Genomic DNA, 18010 nt, shown 5'->3' on the forward strand with positions numbered 1-18010 from the left:
ATCTGTCTACTATCCATCTGTCTGTCTATCTATCATGCTTGTCCTAATTCTTTATTGGTCACCTCTAGGCCTGTGCCCAGCTAGGTGGCTGTAAGGAAGGAGCCACCACTCACCAGCTCCTAGCTGGGAGAATGAGAAGGCCTTGCTCTTAGCCTCCCAGTGTTAGGGATTGAAGGGGCAGGTATAGCCTTTCCTGAGCCAGCATGGGGTATCCATGTAAGAGCACAGGTGGGGGTCGAGAGCCCAAGATTTCCACCTGTGAGCCTAGTTGTGTTTGGAGTATTCCTTGCTGTCATCCATAGTGAGCTTTATTGTGTCATTGCCTGGCTTGCATCCAGTAGAACAGATTTCCCCATGCTCATTTGTGGGTTAGAAGTCTTGGACCAGCTGCAAAGCTGTGTCCATGGAACACCCAGAAGCAGATCATTGACAACGATTGGTGAAGTGCACACTTACCATGAATGATAAACAGGCCCCTGGAGGCAATGCCTTCATCTTCCTTCAGCACACCAGAACCTTGGGACAAGCTTCTGGTTACATTGGCAGGCAGGGGCATGTTCAGGGGGTCCAAGCCTCCTTCCTTCTCAAGAGGATCGGGCTTGTTGATCCAAGCCAGGTGGGTGAACTGAGAGTAGTCAGAAAGCCCAGCGCTACCAGCCTAGCTTGCCAAAATCCTCAGCATGTTCTCTGAAAATAATCTCCATGGGACAGACAAGAGGTGATGTGCAGTGGATAGAAAAAGAGGACCAGAGTATTTACCTCTGTAGTCAGAAATCTTCACCTCCTTGAAGGTGTCATCCACCACAGAGGTGTCTCAAGGTCTAGGGTGGGCTTTCACTGTGCATGTTTTCTGAGGCCATGACAAAGCTGCATGAGCAAGGGCGGGAGGTGCAGACTAGCAGACCAGGGAACATACATTTCGGTATGCCATTATACTTCAATTAAAAAAAATTTTTTTTAAAGAGAAAAAAATGCTTCCTATCTACAAGCTATTCTCTTATTAACACTGTATATGTATTAACACAAGCCATCCTTTTCTATTTTTATATCATTTTTTTTTTTAAATAAAGAAAGCATGAATCTTGAGTCATTCTCAGGAAACTCTTACCTAACTCCTCAACTTATTGCCTATTGGCTCATAGTAGTATCTATAGCAAGTGAATTATTTTAGATATTATGTACACAGTTAATATGATTTTAAATGTATATTGTTTTCTAGGTACCTCTAAGTAAAAGCTTTCACAACTGTAGTCTGATTCCCATGTGTAGAATACAACTGATACTTGTTTTAATTAATTCTCCACAGCTGTCCTCTATTGCACTGGCAAACTTAAGAGTCATCAGAAGACTTAGTGTTTCAATTAGACTCTTATTCCTTACCACTCTTTGGCTATCAAGGACAGTGTTGCTGCTATTGCCTTTACCCAGGGGTACCTCTCCTCAGGGCTTCCATTTTATTCATGGTTTTGTTTGCTTGTTTTAGAATGAATGGTTTAGGTGTCTGTCTCCCTCAAGGAAGAAGCTGAATGTGATTTACCTTAGGACTATTTACACCTATTCCAGTGCCTGAAACCTAGTAGGTACCCAATATATGCCAATTAAAGGAAGATTGGCTGAATAAACAGATGAAGCATTTCAATGTTACAGAGTGAAGTTCTATTTTGAAAATAATAGCTTTTGACTCAGAAATATCCAAATTGATTTATTTTATGTAAAAAGTGAAAAAACTTAAACTATTACCAAGTAAGATGAAAAAAGATCAACTTTTTATAAATTTATCATGCAATACATGTTGGGATCAAGATGGTATAGTCAAGGAACTCTATGTGGTTGGCATGAACCTCCACTGGCATGTAAGAAACAGCTCTAATTCCAAAGAATAAAGGCTACTATGCTATGTAAAATATCAAGCATCCTAGATATACCCCAGAGCTCACATCCACGGCTTCTGGTTAGATGGAAAAATGCAATCCCAAGAGGCATTACTGGGGTGAAGTAATTATTGTAGAAAGAGAGTAGTCAGTTTAAAAGCATATCGAAGTTCCTGCCCCAGGTTCACCTTTAGTACATCAGAGTTTAAGTTCAGGTTGGCAACAGATCTCAATTTCAACTGTACCTTAGGAAAGAGAAAAAGAAAAGGGAGAAAGATGGCATTACTGAATAGTATTTTCTAGGCATTGCCTTGAATGCCTGCACAAACATTATTTATTTATTCAATACATGTTTAGTGAATGTCTAGTTGTGTTACACATCATTTTATGTTCAAGACAGAAATAGAGGACAGTATGAAGTCCAGTGAAGGATATTTAGAATTATATATGAAATAGTAAGACATTTCAGGTACAATTTGTTCTATGAGAACATAGGACTTCAACCTGGACATGAGGGCAATGGGAAAGCTTCCAGTGGAGAAAGTAGATATTAAGCTGAGAACTGGAGGGTGAATGAGAGTTAGCCAAGGGAGATTTCCAAAGAAAAAAAAAACATGGCAGCTCAATGTATTTTTTTTATAAGCCATGTTGTTCAGTTTGGACTGGAGAATTTGAGAACCACTGTCAATTTTCACTTGTCATTTTGACAGTCTCTTAAAGATTGATTGATTGATTTTAGAGAAAGAGAGCAAGCATGTTCAAGCAAGAGGGAGAGGGAAAGAATCTCAAACAGACTCCCCACAGAGTGTAGAATCTAATGAAGGGCCCAAGTACATTACTCTGAGATCATGACCTGACCCAAATCAGGAGATGGACACTTAATGGACACCCACATGCCCCTGACAATGTTTTATATGAACATCCTTCCCTTTGGCAGAATTCCCAAAGGGAAGGTATTGGAATATTCCTTCCCCCAAACCCTGGAAAGCTAGGGTCCTATCAGGGGTCAAACTCGCTCAATCAGAGAAGACTTGGTCTATAACATATTCTTGGTCACAGTTGGTTGCTCTTATTTGCAACCCAATTCCCTGATAATTCAGTCTTTAAAGGATTATAAGCAGAAAAGTTGCAACAGAGGTTTGCAGTTTAGGACAATTTGTCTAACTGTGCAGTTTATAACATGAAGGAGGGTGGCTAGTCAAGGAGTCTAGTTCTGGGAGTCTGCCATCAGCCAAATTAGAGATGCCAATGGCCACCTATAGTGGTGTCACTGGGCAAGGAGAATAGCCAGTGGCCCTAAGGGACATTGATGGAGAACTTACAAATATGAAGGAGTTAAGGAGGAGGAAAGATGGTGGCTTGCTTCATTCCCATGCAACACATTTACTGACCAACTTCTGAGTACACGTTATGGTATATAGGCAACTATATGGAAGAAATAATACAGGTGCAACAGTTAGAGTTTAAATAAGCAAAAACCTTTCAAAGAGTGACTTAAACAGGAATTTTTTAAATCATTTATCTGAGAGTTCAGAGATAAGATTATTGATTTTAATCTAGTAGCTAAATTAAATCTTTCTGATATTGTTTTTGTGTCTTTTCTTATTGGGAGGTATGACTAGGATTAGAGCAGTTTGGAGCCACAAATCTGGGCCCAAAAATGCTTGGAAAAAACAGGGCCACCTCTTCTTGTATCTACCTCTTAAGGGAAAGTCCATATTTTCCAACAGTTCCAGAAAACTTCTCCTCCTTCATCACTGTCGTATATTAGGACATGTGTTCATTCATGAAATAATTATTATTGCTAGAAAATTACATGTGTTACAGGCTTAAGCATGTGTTCCTCTAACAAAATTTAGGGAAAAAATATAGTAGTAATAAATAGAATGATGGTAAAAATAAACAGTATTAACAATTTTAGGGGACAAGATGGTAATAGAACATAGAGTTTTTTTTAATCACAAGAGAATAGTACAAGTAACTTTGTGCCAGTGTTTGAAAAGATAGACAAAATAGGTAATTTTATTAAAAATATAAGTTACTAAAATTGATTTAATAAGTAGAAAAATTGAATAGACCAGCAGCCATTAAAAAACTGTATTGGTTGGGGATACCGGAGGGAAAAAAAAAAAAAAAAACCACAAGAAGCTTTCTCTAAAATAAGCAGTAGATCCAGATCATTGCACCCATAAGTTTTAAAGGATGTTAAAGTTATTAATAACCCATGGGTGTCTGGGTGGCTAAGTCAGTTAAGTGCTTGCCTTTAGCTCAGTTCATGATCCCAGGGTCCTGGGATCCAGTCCCACATTGGGCTCTCTGCTCAGCGGGGAGTCTGCTTCTCCCTCTGTCCCTCCCCCACCTCATGCTCTCTCTCTCTCACTCTCTCAAATAAAAATCCAAAGAAACAATGACAAAGTTGTTAGTAATCCTTATTCTACCAAATTATTTTTGAAATAAAAAAATAATGGAAAATGATACTCATTTTATGAATCTAATATAGAATATATGGTAATTAGGTAAGGTATAAAAATTAAATTATAGTTAAATCTCACCTTTCAAAAAACATGAAGAAATAAAAAGAAAGTGGAAATCAAATTCAACCCAATATAGTAACAAGTAGTAAAAAATACCAAAAATGTTTATTTCGAGAATGTGAGGTTGCTATAATGCATTTTTATTTATTTATTAACTTATTTATTTGACAGACAGAGATCACAAGTAGGCAGAGAGGCAGACCCAGGGCGGGGGGTGGCGGAAGCAGGCTCCCGGCTGAGCAGAGAGCCAGATGTGGGGCTTGATCCAAGGACCCCGAGATCATGACCTGAGCTGAAGGCAGAGGCTTTAACCCGCTGAGCCACCCAGGTGCCCCATATAATGCATTTTTTAAAAAATTACCAATTCAATATAAAACATGTATCTAGTACCTCAAAGATCATATGACGGAGAAAAAAATAGGTGCAGAAAAATACCGTTTGAAAAATACAGCACCTATTTATTTAAAAAGCAATTTAGGAGACAACGGGAACATCTTTACCTGCTAAAGTGCTACCAAAAATCTGTAGGAATATTATTCCTAAAAGTCAAATGTAAGAATCTTTCCTACTAATGTGAGAAATAAAACAAGTATTCTGTTATCATTCAGTTATTGAACATCACATGGGTTGTCCTGGCCAATATTATAACTCAAGAAAAGTAAATACAAGGCATACAAATTTAAAAAGAAGTCACAAAATAGTTGCTATTTACATAGAACATTCAAGACAATCTTAGACTACATTCTATCAAATAGAAGGTTTAGTAAGTTTGTTGAATACAAAATCAACATACTAAAATCATTAGAATTCTTATAAGTAAGCAATGACAAATTAGAAAATCCTATGCAGGATATAAATATTCATAGTAGCAATGCAAATTATATCCACCTTTAGTACCTGTTAGGACTGAGTTAAATTAAAATTGTGTGAAATAGTCAAAGAAAAAAAAATTATTAAAGTACACAAATATGGATAAGTGGATAGATAGATCAGATTCATGTTTATATAGAAAGTAGAACATGTCCATCTTGGCCAATTTTGGGTGGCGCGCACATTGATATTTTTTATATTACTTATTGTAACTTGCTGCATACTTTTTTAACTTTTCAAAACAAAAACAAATCAATAAAAGGAGTTTCATGTTTCTGAAAAGAAAAATATATTCTACTACATAAATTAATAACATAAATTTCCTACCAATGCTTTTTGTAAGTAAAAGTTTGAACCTGGTATTTTATTCCTAGGACAAAGGCAGAAATGTTTCATAGAGTGTCTGCCTAAAAATATTTGCTGCTTGAAACCAGGAAATAAGAGAGTCTATTTAAAAGTACATAAAAAGTAGTATGATAGGATTAAAATCTTAAGTAAAAAATCTCAAAGTAATTTCCTGCCCCAGTTTTCATTAAAATGATTATGTCAATATAGAGTCTCAAGATAAGTATATTATAAAACTGTGGTACTCTTCACTCATTCAGAAAGAAATCAAATAAGTGAATGTGACTGGAAAAGTATTTATGAAACAAAGTGAGGTAAGTTTTGAGGAAAATAATATTTTTCAAGATTTTTCCAATGTATTTTTTTAAGTCTCAATTTTATTCATAAGTACTACATTCATTCCTGCGAAAACACTAAATCACTAAATCATACATATCTTCTGTCTGAAAGTTGGATTAACACCTTTCAGCATATCCATAAAACAGGATTATTTTTTCCTGGGGAATTACTGGAGGATATTTTTCTCATCCTAGTTCCAAATATTATTAGATATTTGACACTTTTGGATGATTTAAATTACTTTTGATGAGCTCAAGATATACTTTTATCACATTGCTTCCTTGAACCAAGAGGAGAGAAAATTACATATTAGTTTTATCTTCTCACCAAGATTAGACTAATCTAAAATGGGAATAAAAGCAAAATTTTAACAAAAAATATGTATTTGGGGATCAAATATTGGCATGTACTGTAAACTTGACTTTAGTCCTTCTCCTCATAAGAGCTGGGAGCTTGGGAAATTGTTGATGGTTCAGTAAAGGATCCAGAGAGCTTCATGGCAATGAACTATAAATCCTGAATGTTTTCCTGCCCAAATATGTACTGGTATTGTCCCAACTGTTAATATTCTCCACATGATTAAAATCCAATTTAAATTTTATTGTTTCTTAATGTTTTCCCAATTGATTAAAATTAGATATGATCTCTGCCCAAAAGCTGATTTGGGGGGTTGTGCGAACCATGCTTAGCAGAGTACTCTCCTGGATTTGGAGAGAAACATTCAGATCATCTGGGTCAAGCCTCTTTCCAATGAATAAATTATTTCCTTTCGTAACAATGCCAGCAAATAAGCTACCTTCGACTTCAACACTGCTAAGTGCTTACTAACTTCAACAGATACTTCACATGGCCAATCTAATACCTAATGTCACTACCTCCCTTTCTCCTTACTCACCCAAACCAGAAAGCAAAGGGTCATAAAAAACAAATCCAGATTTAGATAGAGACTTTACTTGGAAGGAAGACTAGAGCATTAGGAAGAACTCACTGATCTCAGAAATCTAGAAGCATCTCAATATCAAACAGAAAGGCTTTTCTTGTAGAGGGAGTAAGCAGTAAGTAAGGAAAGTTAACAGAAGAATGCAGAGTAAGCAGACTGCATATTTTTTGTGGTTTGACAGAGAATGTCTTTCCTAGGTCAGCTACTTCTCAACCTAAGCTGATGAGGGGAGAGTTCTGCATGTTAGTACTTGCTTAGGGGGCAAGCTGACATTCTCTAGAGAAGAGAGAAGCCTGACTACAGTTTGGCTGAAACAAAGCAAAGATTTAGAAATGGTCAATTCTGATCACTAGGTGAGAAACAATAACTTGTATCTAGAAGGTGTTTTTGTGATGTTGTCCTGGCCTTTGAGATGCAAACAGAAGATTATTTCTGGTTTTGTTTTCTGGATCAAAACGGACCGACATGGCTGACAATATCTTTTGTAGATTTGATGACCTACAAGTAGAACAGTAACCCAACAGCCAAACACAATCTTAACTGATAGGAGACACATATTTAATAATCTACTCTGAACTTTTTGCCAAAAAATCAACATTATTCTTCTCTAAGATACCTAAAATCTCCATTGTACTTTTCTTGAAAAAATTTTCACATTTACAAGTCCTCAGTCCTGTGGATTTTCAAACATATTTCCAAAATGAAATGAAAGTAAATAAATATATATCTTTATAAGAAGCCAAATGTTAATGTTAATATTAGTGTGTGTGTGTGTGTGTGTGTGTGTATGTTTTCATCCTGCCAGTGCCTATGCAGTAAATACTCCATAAATATTTTTGAATAATTCCATGAAATTTCTAATTCTGACAAATTATAAACATTAAGAGGACTTGGAAAGCTCCTTGAGTTTTAGTGGCATTTCAAAACATCACCACTGTGCTAATAGCTACATGACAAGAATTAACTAAAACTAAATATGGTTATCTTTCTGAAAGTCTTTTTAAAAGTTAATCGAATTATTTCAATTGCATTAGAGAAGTACAATATTTAAAGAAATCCTGCGGTGAAACCTTTTCACAAATGTAATTCTCCCTTGCCCATAATTTATCTGCTGGGTTTTTATATTGCTCTACGCAGAAATTGGAAGACACTAACATTTGCTATAGTCCATTATATAAGCGTTAACCAGGATGTCAGCAAACAGTTTAAATAGTTGTCAGCGAGATAGAGGAGAAGCAAAAGGTAGTTCAGGGAAAAAGCCAACACTCTTCCAGTCAAGAATTCTACTAAATGAGGTGATCTTATCTGGAAGCCGCTTGATTCTACCAACCAGCTTTGCTGAGGGTAGGTCTAGGTGTCACTTTATGGTCTATGAAATGTTGTCTTCTAAGTAACTCTGTATCTCTCCTGGTTTACTAAGATCCTCATTGTATCTATAAAGTTTCAAATTTTGAAGTTCACAAATTCCCTTCTATCAGATCTATATGCATTTGGGGGGGGGAGTGATCAGAGTTTTGGCAGATATAAAATCTGATTGAAGCCTTGATGGTACCTGAGATGGAGTCCTCTAGGATCTGTATAGTATTATATAAGGACAATTAGAAAACAAAGACCAATAAAATATATGTCACTTGGATGAAATGTACAGCACAAGGAATACAATCAATAATATTGTAATCACTTTGTGTGGTGATGGGATGGTAACTATGCTTACTGTGGTAAGCATTTTGTAATATACATAATTGTCAAATCATTGTACTGTACACCTGAAACTAATAATATATGCAACTGTAGTTCAGTTAAAAAAAGAAAAAAAAAAGATGCTCTTTGTCCCACATCAGGCCATTTGATGTACTTTGGCCAATGTAATTGAAACTGACCCATAGCATTTTTTGAACAAAATATTAGGATCCCACATGAGGTTCTGCCATTTCTCATTTCTATTTTTGTCTGTCACATATTTTTCTAACATCATGTACCAAGATATTAAGGTCTGTTTTTCCAACTTCGTCCTGGATTGAAGATGTGAAGTAGAGTCAGAGTCAAACTGAAGGTAATATGTAATATGATTAAAAATATATATATTTATTGTTGTGAGCCTCTGAGATTTGAGGGTTGTTATCAATCTAGACTAAGCTAATATAGAGCATTATTCTAAAATGGAAGGAATAAAAATTAGAATGTCTTTAAAAGAAAAAGGAATTAAAGACCAGATAATCTGTCCTATCACTGTCATATTTAAACTAACTCCCTTAAGGAAGATAAACATCAAAACGAGTTTTAAATGTGACTCTCAATAGACTTACTGCATTCTCAATGAGGAAAAAAATTAATCCAAAGAGGGATGCTATGTTATCATATATCAAAAAATTATATCTTTCAAGCATAGTGAACGATTGCAAAAGTTTAGCATTACCCATTATAAGTATTTAAAATACATTTTAAAAGGTTTATAATTAGGAATCAATAATTCATTCATTTATTTATTTGAGAGTGAGAGAGAACATTCATGTGGGCGGGAGGAGCTGAGGGAGAGGGAGAGGAAGTCAATTTTAGATGCACCCTGAGGGTGGGGCCTTACTAGAGGCTCCATCTCATGACCCTGAGATCATGATCTGAACCAAAGCCAAAAGTCAGGCACTTAACCAGCTGAGGCAGGTGTCCCTAGGAATTTAATTATCCATAAGTAAATGCATTCTTCTATACTTTGTGTGTCCAAACACAATATTCATTATATTTTGATATAAAACATTTAAGCATTTTAAAACATTTTCTTGGCAATTCCCTTTGAATAATTCACTTTCCTTAGCGAAACTGCTAATCATGAAATGCAAAATTAAGCTTCATCTTAGGTGCTAAATGAAAGATAATACATTCTCAATTAAAATCTCAAATATGTATAATACTGAGTTTTCTATCAGTGTATTATGCTTCTCTTTATGTAAGGACACAAAACAGTAGAAATATTAAAGGCAAAGTTTTAAAACATAAAAACTATCACTAAAGCCTTTAAATAAAACTGTCCTATACCAGAAAATGTCTGATATTATTTCAAAGGCATTCAATTCTGAGCACTTTCCTGGTACTTATAAATGATTTTTATCTGAGAGAAGAAATGTATTTCTTACAAGGCTTTTACAAAGAAAGTGCTAGATATTTATTTTTTTATTGTTTTTAAACAATACTCAACTATTATATTGACCAAGTTACAGTGCATTTCAGAGCCCTGCATTTTGCCCAGAGTATTTGACCATAAGAGCTCTGTAAATCAAGTTTTTATAATGTTTATCACCAAGGTCTGCAGACTGAATTCAGGGAGGAATAAGAGATAGAAGGAAGAATTGGAGAACAACTGAAAAAACATACCTACAATAACTGTATATTTTATATGGAATGAGTGATAATTATTCTGCCCAATCTGCCATTTTTTTGCAGATCAAATGGCAATTATTTAAGAAAAGGGAATATTATTGTACATTCTGATTTACTCATTATCTTTTCAATCCCTCTCAGCTTTTATGACTTTGAGAGATCTAGAAAAATATGCTATTTGCATTGAATAATTACATCAAGGGACTTGAACATTTAAGTATTGCTTTCTTTTAAAGTAGAGGGCACGTCAAGCCAGACTGGTTATGGAGACTAATCCTAACAGTCCTGGGGCCTGGGCTGGCTGCCGGCAGCAGAAAGACCTCTGCCACACTGTCATTATCATGGGCCGTCTGCTGGATGGCTGACCTCAGCTTTCCTCTGCTCCCCCAGAGCCCTTTATACTCAGTGATTAATGAACTGTAAAATAACAACCAGTCTTAGAGCAAGTCAGAATTCCTTCCCATGAATACTAAAGGAAATGCAGCTTCTTCCCTGAAGTTGTCAAGATTTTATGGGCAAAACTTTTTTTCTTTTTCTACCCTCTGGCTCTAATGACTATTTTGTTACCAGTCAACCTAGGAATCGTATGTCAAGCCAGATACTCTAAGACTTCTCAAGTTCTGTAGCAACGCTAAGGTGCTGCTCTAGATTTTCATCCATTTATTCTAAACTCCTCCAGCCATGATGATTGCTGATTAGTGCTTTCAAAACTCCCATCTTGGGGCTGGATGTTGGCATGAGGGCCTTTGTGAAAGAGAAAGAAAGCAATGAAGCAAATGTAATTTTAGAGCCGAGAGGAGGCTGATGTCCTAAAGCTTGCATAACAGAATCAGAAATTCTCCACGTGCAGAGCAATGCTGCTTCTAATAATAATATTGTTTCTCTAAGAAGAGAAAATGCAATGACAGTGAGATCATAGCTAAGGGGAAAACCACAAGTTCAGGAGAAGAGAAAACAGAAAATTTAAGGGAAAAAGGATGAGCCCTGATTTAATGCCAGCACATTGATTTCTAGACTTCTCATCTAAACTGCATTTCCCAGCAAACCCTTCTTGTTTAAGAATCAAAATTCCAATTGATTTCAAAGATTATCATAGATACTGAGTATGAACAACTAAAAGCTGACTTTAGCTCTCCCTATACTTGGATTTAGCAAACATTTTGTAATTAAGTTCTCTGAATGAAATAAATTCATTCTCTTTTGAAGCCATGCTTTGTCATCCTCCATTCTATCATAGAAAAATAGTAAAAGGTGAAGTAATACATAATGCCCAAGTATAAGCTCTTCTAATTCTAGCGCTGGTATATAAAATTGCACTGGCTAAAAACACATTTCTTATTTTTTTTCTTTTGAATTAAACTTTATCACTTTTGCAGCATTTAGATTTCCATGTAGAGTTCTTGTTTCTTATATTTCAAGAATAAATATTTTAGTGTTCTTTGCCCTGGAAATCAAATTCAAAACTCCTCAAGCATCTTACATTAAAATTTATTTCTTTTCCTCCCAACACTCATTCTTCCTTACCAATATCTATATTATAGATTATACATCTAATTATATATGTATTATTTTTTTCTGAGATATGTGAATTCACATCATGACATATTAGGATACCTCAACACTTTGATAGAGCACAAACATTATTTTTGAGAATTTAGAACAAACATTAGTTACCCAGTAACCTTTAGTCAGTAATCTTGAGATACAGAGGCCAAAAGAAATTCTAAAAACTAAGACATCAGAAGATGTTTTAAATGATTTCTAAATAATTTTAGTGATTTAGAATTAAATCATTTGTATGATTCTAAATCATATAAAAATATGCTTTGTTCAAACAGAATCGTTCCATTTTGTGTATATGAAAAGGCCTTTCCTGATGAAAGTTTTGGTTCAAATGCTCTTTGCTTGTAGCTTCAGAATTACAATCGTCTTCAATTTCTCAGTGCAGGGGAAACAGCGACAAGAAATGAATATGACTGTGAATTGACCTATTGAGGATCAGTGCAGGTGTCTGGACTCTTAAATGAGTGTTCATTGTAAGATTCAAAATGACTAACAAAATAACTCAAAATGCTAGATTACTGTTTTCTCAAATCTATGTTTTCTTCAGATAGATTATGGCCTTCGTCTCATAGGAGTTCAGGTGCTCAGAAATACAGAACACAGGCCTAAAATGTCTTAAAAGGTATCAGGTTTTTCACAACTGTTTCAAGAGATGAAACATGAGGTCAAAAGTTCTGCCCAACTTCATGTTGTTGTTGTTATTGCTGTTTTTCTTGATTTTTATCCATTCTCTGGTATCTATGTTAGAGAATGACTCTCCACAGGAAGGGCACCGAATAGCAGGAGTACTCTGAGGAATCAAGGAAATGTGGCCGCAGGAGCAACTGTTCTCCTCATTGGTTGCATGGCACCATTGAGAAAGCATCCCATTGGTTGGCTTTTTCTCTACCCACGTACTTCTTGATATAGCCATCAACACTTGGGTTCTATATATACCCTAGGAACTACCTCTGTGAAAAACAAGGTTCTGACAGACGAGAACAGGAAAACTACAAAAGAAATACATTATTTTTTCACCTCGTTGTTTACTTCAACATCCTTATTTGAAAACAAAATGAACCATGTATAATATTTACTCAAAGGATTCATATTATCCATTAAGGATGTATCAAAGATTAACTTATTGCTACCAAATCATCAAGGTGTAAGATTTATACCTGTTAGTTCTACAAATAGATGGCCCATTCAAATCTTCATTCATCCAACAATATTTATTGATAACATGATGGTTCACAGGAATTATTCTGTGTGCTGAGCATAAAGTAGTATACAGGGAAAGAAACATCACCCAATCCCAAAGACTTTCTATGTAGAGGAAGGAGACAGAAAAGATATAACTTGACAGAGATGATAATTTCATAAATGTCCTGATTGACGATAGAACCCGATGCTGTAACACAGTGTCTAAGATAGGAAGGAAACAACTTTAGAGTATTCAAGGAAGGATTTTCCAAGAAAGTATCATTTGAGTTGTTCACTTTGGGTATCAAGTTCCCTTCTATACCCGATAGCTTTAGGGGCAGGGAATCTGCGTTGCCTACCTGTGCATATCTCTCAACACCTAGCAAATTGTCTGCTTGGAACAATTACTTGTGAAGAGGACAGAAATGAGGAGGTGAAGTCAGTTCTCTATCCCATACTTTTCAGACAAATGAAGGAGAATGTGTACAACCAGGAGAGAAAAACTTGGAAGCACGTGGAGTCCTCTCCTTCCCAAGGAGGAGAGTGACATAACTAATAGGTTCATTAGGGAGAAGAACCTGAACCTGTCAGTCCCTGCCCTGGTATTTCTTTCTAGCAGTGTTGCCTCAAGATACACACTTTCTCTGCTTTCTGAAAGCAGGTGCTGCCTCTGCCAAGGGGAGATGTCCGCATTTCTGACTGTACAGACTTTATTCTAAAGGAAAAAAATGAGGAGGCTTGATGGTATATGAAACACATTTTCTATTTCAGCTTATTAATAATACAGCTGTGATTTTTTGATCTCTGTCTTTCTCTTACTCTATCTTGAGAAAAACAAAATAAGACAAAACAAAACAGAACTTAAGACTGCTTGATGAATGAAAGGAAGGAGTGTATACCAAGTAGAGGTGGATAACCCACCCTCTTATCTCAGCTTTATATTTGGGCTTATTAAAAGTCACTACTCTTGGGGGGCACCTGGGTGGCTCAGTGGGTTAAAGCCTCTGCCTTCGGCTCGGGTCATGATCCCAGGGTCCTGGGATCGAGCCCCGCATCGGGCTGTCTGCTCCGCGGAGAGCCTGCTTCCTCCCCTCTCTCTCTCTGCCTGCCTCTCTGCCTACTTGTGATCTCTGTCAAATAAATAAATAAAATCTTTTAAAAAAAAAAGTCACTACTCTTGGAAGATTCAGGAAATAAAATAAAAATCTAAATCAGTATCCTCTTTATAAAATTGCCTCACCTGGCGGCCAAGAGAGCCACAACAATGTGGGAAAGATATCTTGTGACTTTTTTTCTCCAAACTAAAGATCTCTCAACTTCAAAGAATAGAGGTCTGAGTGCTAAATATCTTTGCAACCAAGATTAATGAGAATTTATATCAGGGAGAATGCTTCACATACAGAAAGAGGCAAGTTCATGCATTGCTAATCAGCCAAATATCCTCACTTATTTCAATCCAGCTTTGTATGCCTGAAGACTGATATTTTAGAAGCTAGGAATTTAAAATTTTCAAAACAGTGAAATAACCCTAAATATTCCATGATTAAATAATTGTTACATAGGATACTAATATCTAATATTCTCTCACTTAAACTAGAACTAATGTAAAGCAGTTACTCCCCAGACCCTCTTGAGGTTCTATTTTTTAATTTTAATTTTATTTTTATTTTTTAGAAGATTTTATTTATTTATTTATTTGAGAGAGTTTGAGAGAGACAGCACAAGAAGGGGAGACATGTAGAGGCAGCGGGAGAAGCAGACTTTCCACAGAACAGGGAACCCGATGCTGGAGTTGATCCTGGGACCCTGGGGTCATGACCCGAGCCAAAAGCATATCTTGGGCGCCTGGGTGGCTCAGTGGGTTAAGCCGCTGCCTTCGGCTCAGGTCATGATCTCAGGGTCCTGGGATCGAGTCCCGCATCAGGCTCCCTGCTCAGCAGGGAGCCTGCTTCCTCCTCTCTCTCTCTCTCTCTGCCTGCCTCTCTGCCTACTTGTGATCTGTCTCTGTCAAATAAATAAAAATAAAAAATCTTTAAAACAACAACAACAAAAAACCAAAACCAAAACAAAAGCATATGCTTAACAACTGAACTACACACCTTGAGATTCTTGAGAAACCTGCTTCTGTACCACACTTTAACTCATTGAGAAAAGCTTATTAGATCTTTTTAAGAAATATTAAGTAATATTTTAATTTAATTGATTACATATGATAATTCACAATATCAATGCACTTGTTAGGAATAACTCCTCCAAGAAAATTCCCACCATCCCATCTAAGTCTAAATAGTACATTTCTAAAATAAAGACCATGAGTCACACCCGAGAATCCTAGTTCTAAAGGATCTAAAGTTCTAAATCTTAGTTCCTAAATTCATCAGCAAAGCAAAATAAAAGTGAGAATTACTTTTTGTTTTAAAAAGTGACATTCAAAGATTTTCTTCTAATTCTCTTAAAGATTTAATGGTTTTTGTATTATTTCTTTTCTAGAATGATCTTTTTCTAGACCATTCTAAAGTGGCCACTTCTTCTAAAATAAACAACAGATGATTTCTGGGAAGCAGATTGTACCAGTACTATTCTGTTAGAATATGGCAATTACCTAACAATTTTACTGTCACTGAAAAAAAAATTTTAAATAACATCTTTGCTGCATACAACTAAACATCCTCTTATATCCAGCAGGACATTAATTTAGATTTTAATTCAAATATTCCACCCCTTGAAACTTTTTCAATTTCCTCTTCATGAATTCAACATTTTGACTTGAATACACCAGAAGGGAATCAAAGCTTAAGCCATTATGGTCAGTGCGATTACAGTATTAGCCACCCAGGCACAGGCTCACCTGTTAACAATCTCCAACAATGTCTCAAATGGAAACACCAATCAATGAAATTATTCCACTGAAGCCAGGCTTCCTCTGTGATGATCTCACTCTAATGACATTTTTCACAAGTTATCATAAAGACAGTGTTGGCTAGCAGGAAGAAGCACTAAGCTTCACTGAAACTAAAACTATCACAGTCAAAGAGGCAATTTATAGCTGTCAGCCCCTTGGCATGGCATGAACACCAGACTGGACTAAAACATTACCTCTCTATGGGTCTCTCATAAATTTCCACATCACCACAGGTTTATATACAAATTCTTACCCATTCAGAAATCTCTGAGTACCTAAACACCTGGTTGAGTCTTGGCCTTAGAGGAAAGGGATATTTGGGAAGTTTTTGGTGAAAAGAAGTTGGTCCCAAATCTCTCATATTTAAATGAATTTTCCAAAGGAGCACAATTCAGAACTGGGGCTATCTCCAGATCTCCCATCTATACCTAATGACATATGATCTAGGTCCAATACACCCTCTGATACCTCCACACCAGAGCACAACCAAACTCTGATGTGTAGTCTGATCTGCTCACCCATGGGCTTGCCCTCTCCTTCACAATGGTGAGTCCCAAGATCATTGCACTTCGATGCTCTTTTCTTTCCCTTTCCAAAGTCAACATGGCAAAAGCAGTTCTTCTGTTCTGCTAGTGACACCACTATCCTTTTTTTCTTTCCAAACAATGATCTACTTTTCCACTCATGACCCACGTAGTGAGTTATGCATGTCTTGAAAATATGAAAAAGAAATCCTCAGACTTAGTCTTTGAGACTTGTCTAAAAATAATAATGTGAAATATTCGGGCAGTTACTCATGTCAGTAATATAAGACAGATGTAGGATTTATAAAAAAAAATGTAACACTAATTAAAATAGAGTAAATAAATATGTTTTATTTGGGAGAAACTAGGAGAGATACTTTTCCATTCTTCTGGTGTTCCCTTTCTCATGGAGGGGACTCAAATAGGGTAACATTTCTAGATTTTCTCTGTCCTATCACTTACTTCTCCCAAGGTATAAATAATGACTTAAAATTATTGGTTTCTTGCAATGAAAAACTGGGAAGTTTACTCACCTCTCCTTCTCTTTCTCCTTGGACCCACGGTGTTTGCAGGATATACATATTTGTTTTGTTTCTCTATGTTCACATCCCAAGCATGGAGGACTGGCCCCAAAGCCAGGATTACCCGTGGCTAAGTCTATCTAAGTCTCTGGCTCTATATTAAATATTCCACCTTCCTTTAGCTATAAGCCACCATCTGCAATGTCAGTGTTATCAATATTGCTGCTTTCCTCTTTTGTCTTATACCTCATTTCTTCAGAACTCAGGTGGCAAATTTATTTTTTTTCCTATGCTCCCCAAACCCTAGATTGTTTGAAGAACCACAGCAAATTAAGTAAAATGTAATGATATCACCCACTAGAAGGGATAATCAAAAGACCATTACTATATGTTTGGAATAGTCAAATACCCATTCTTTTCTCATGTTGTTTTATTTTTTTCCCCTAACCTACCAGCATATCATAAAAGCATTTTAGCATAATATGACAATTACCTGAACCACCTGCTCAAATATGTAATAGGACATTAATATTTGCAAAAGTTAATTTTATTAACTACAGAGCAATAAGTTCATATGAAGTTATAGTCAAATGATAATTAATAGCTAACACATTTGAATGTTCTGTGAAACTAATCCTGCTGAAGACATTATATCTTATTTAAACTTGAAAACAGCTCTATTAAGAGCACTATTGCCAGGTTAAAATTTAAGCATGGAAAGCCTATTGGAGGACATAGAGCTCTTCGAGGATTGAAAGCCACGTCTGGGGGCACCTCATTGGCTCAGTGTTTTAAAGCCTCTGCCTTCAGCTCAGGTCATGATCCCAGGGTCCTGGGATCCAGCCCCGCATCGGGCTCTCTGCTTGGCTTCCTCCTCTCTGTCTTTCTTTCTCTCTGACTAGTGATCTGTCTGTCAAATAAATAAATAAAATCTTAAAAAAAAAAAAAAGCCATGTCTGTTTGCTCTCAAGGTCTGTGTGCTCTAAAATACTTGCTGTTCAAATCTCAGCATTGTGCAAAAAAGCCCACATATCAATCAAGAACACG

At 36.1% G+C, this 18010-nt stretch overlaps 1 pseudogene; it reads right to left on the reverse strand.

Annotated features, from left to right (window-relative positions):
- Window positions 1-264: 264 nt before the first annotated feature.
- LOC101685387 overlaps window positions 265-18010 on the reverse strand; it is a 58672-nt pseudogene continuing 40926 nt past the window's right edge.

This window comes from Mustela putorius, unplaced genomic scaffold (assembly GCF_011764305.1).
Source record: "Mustela putorius furo isolate JIRA1106 unplaced genomic scaffold, ASM1176430v1.1 tig00003911_pilon_pilon_pilon, whole genome shotgun sequence".
Lineage (NCBI taxonomy): Eukaryota > Metazoa > Chordata > Mammalia > Carnivora > Mustelidae > Mustela > Mustela putorius.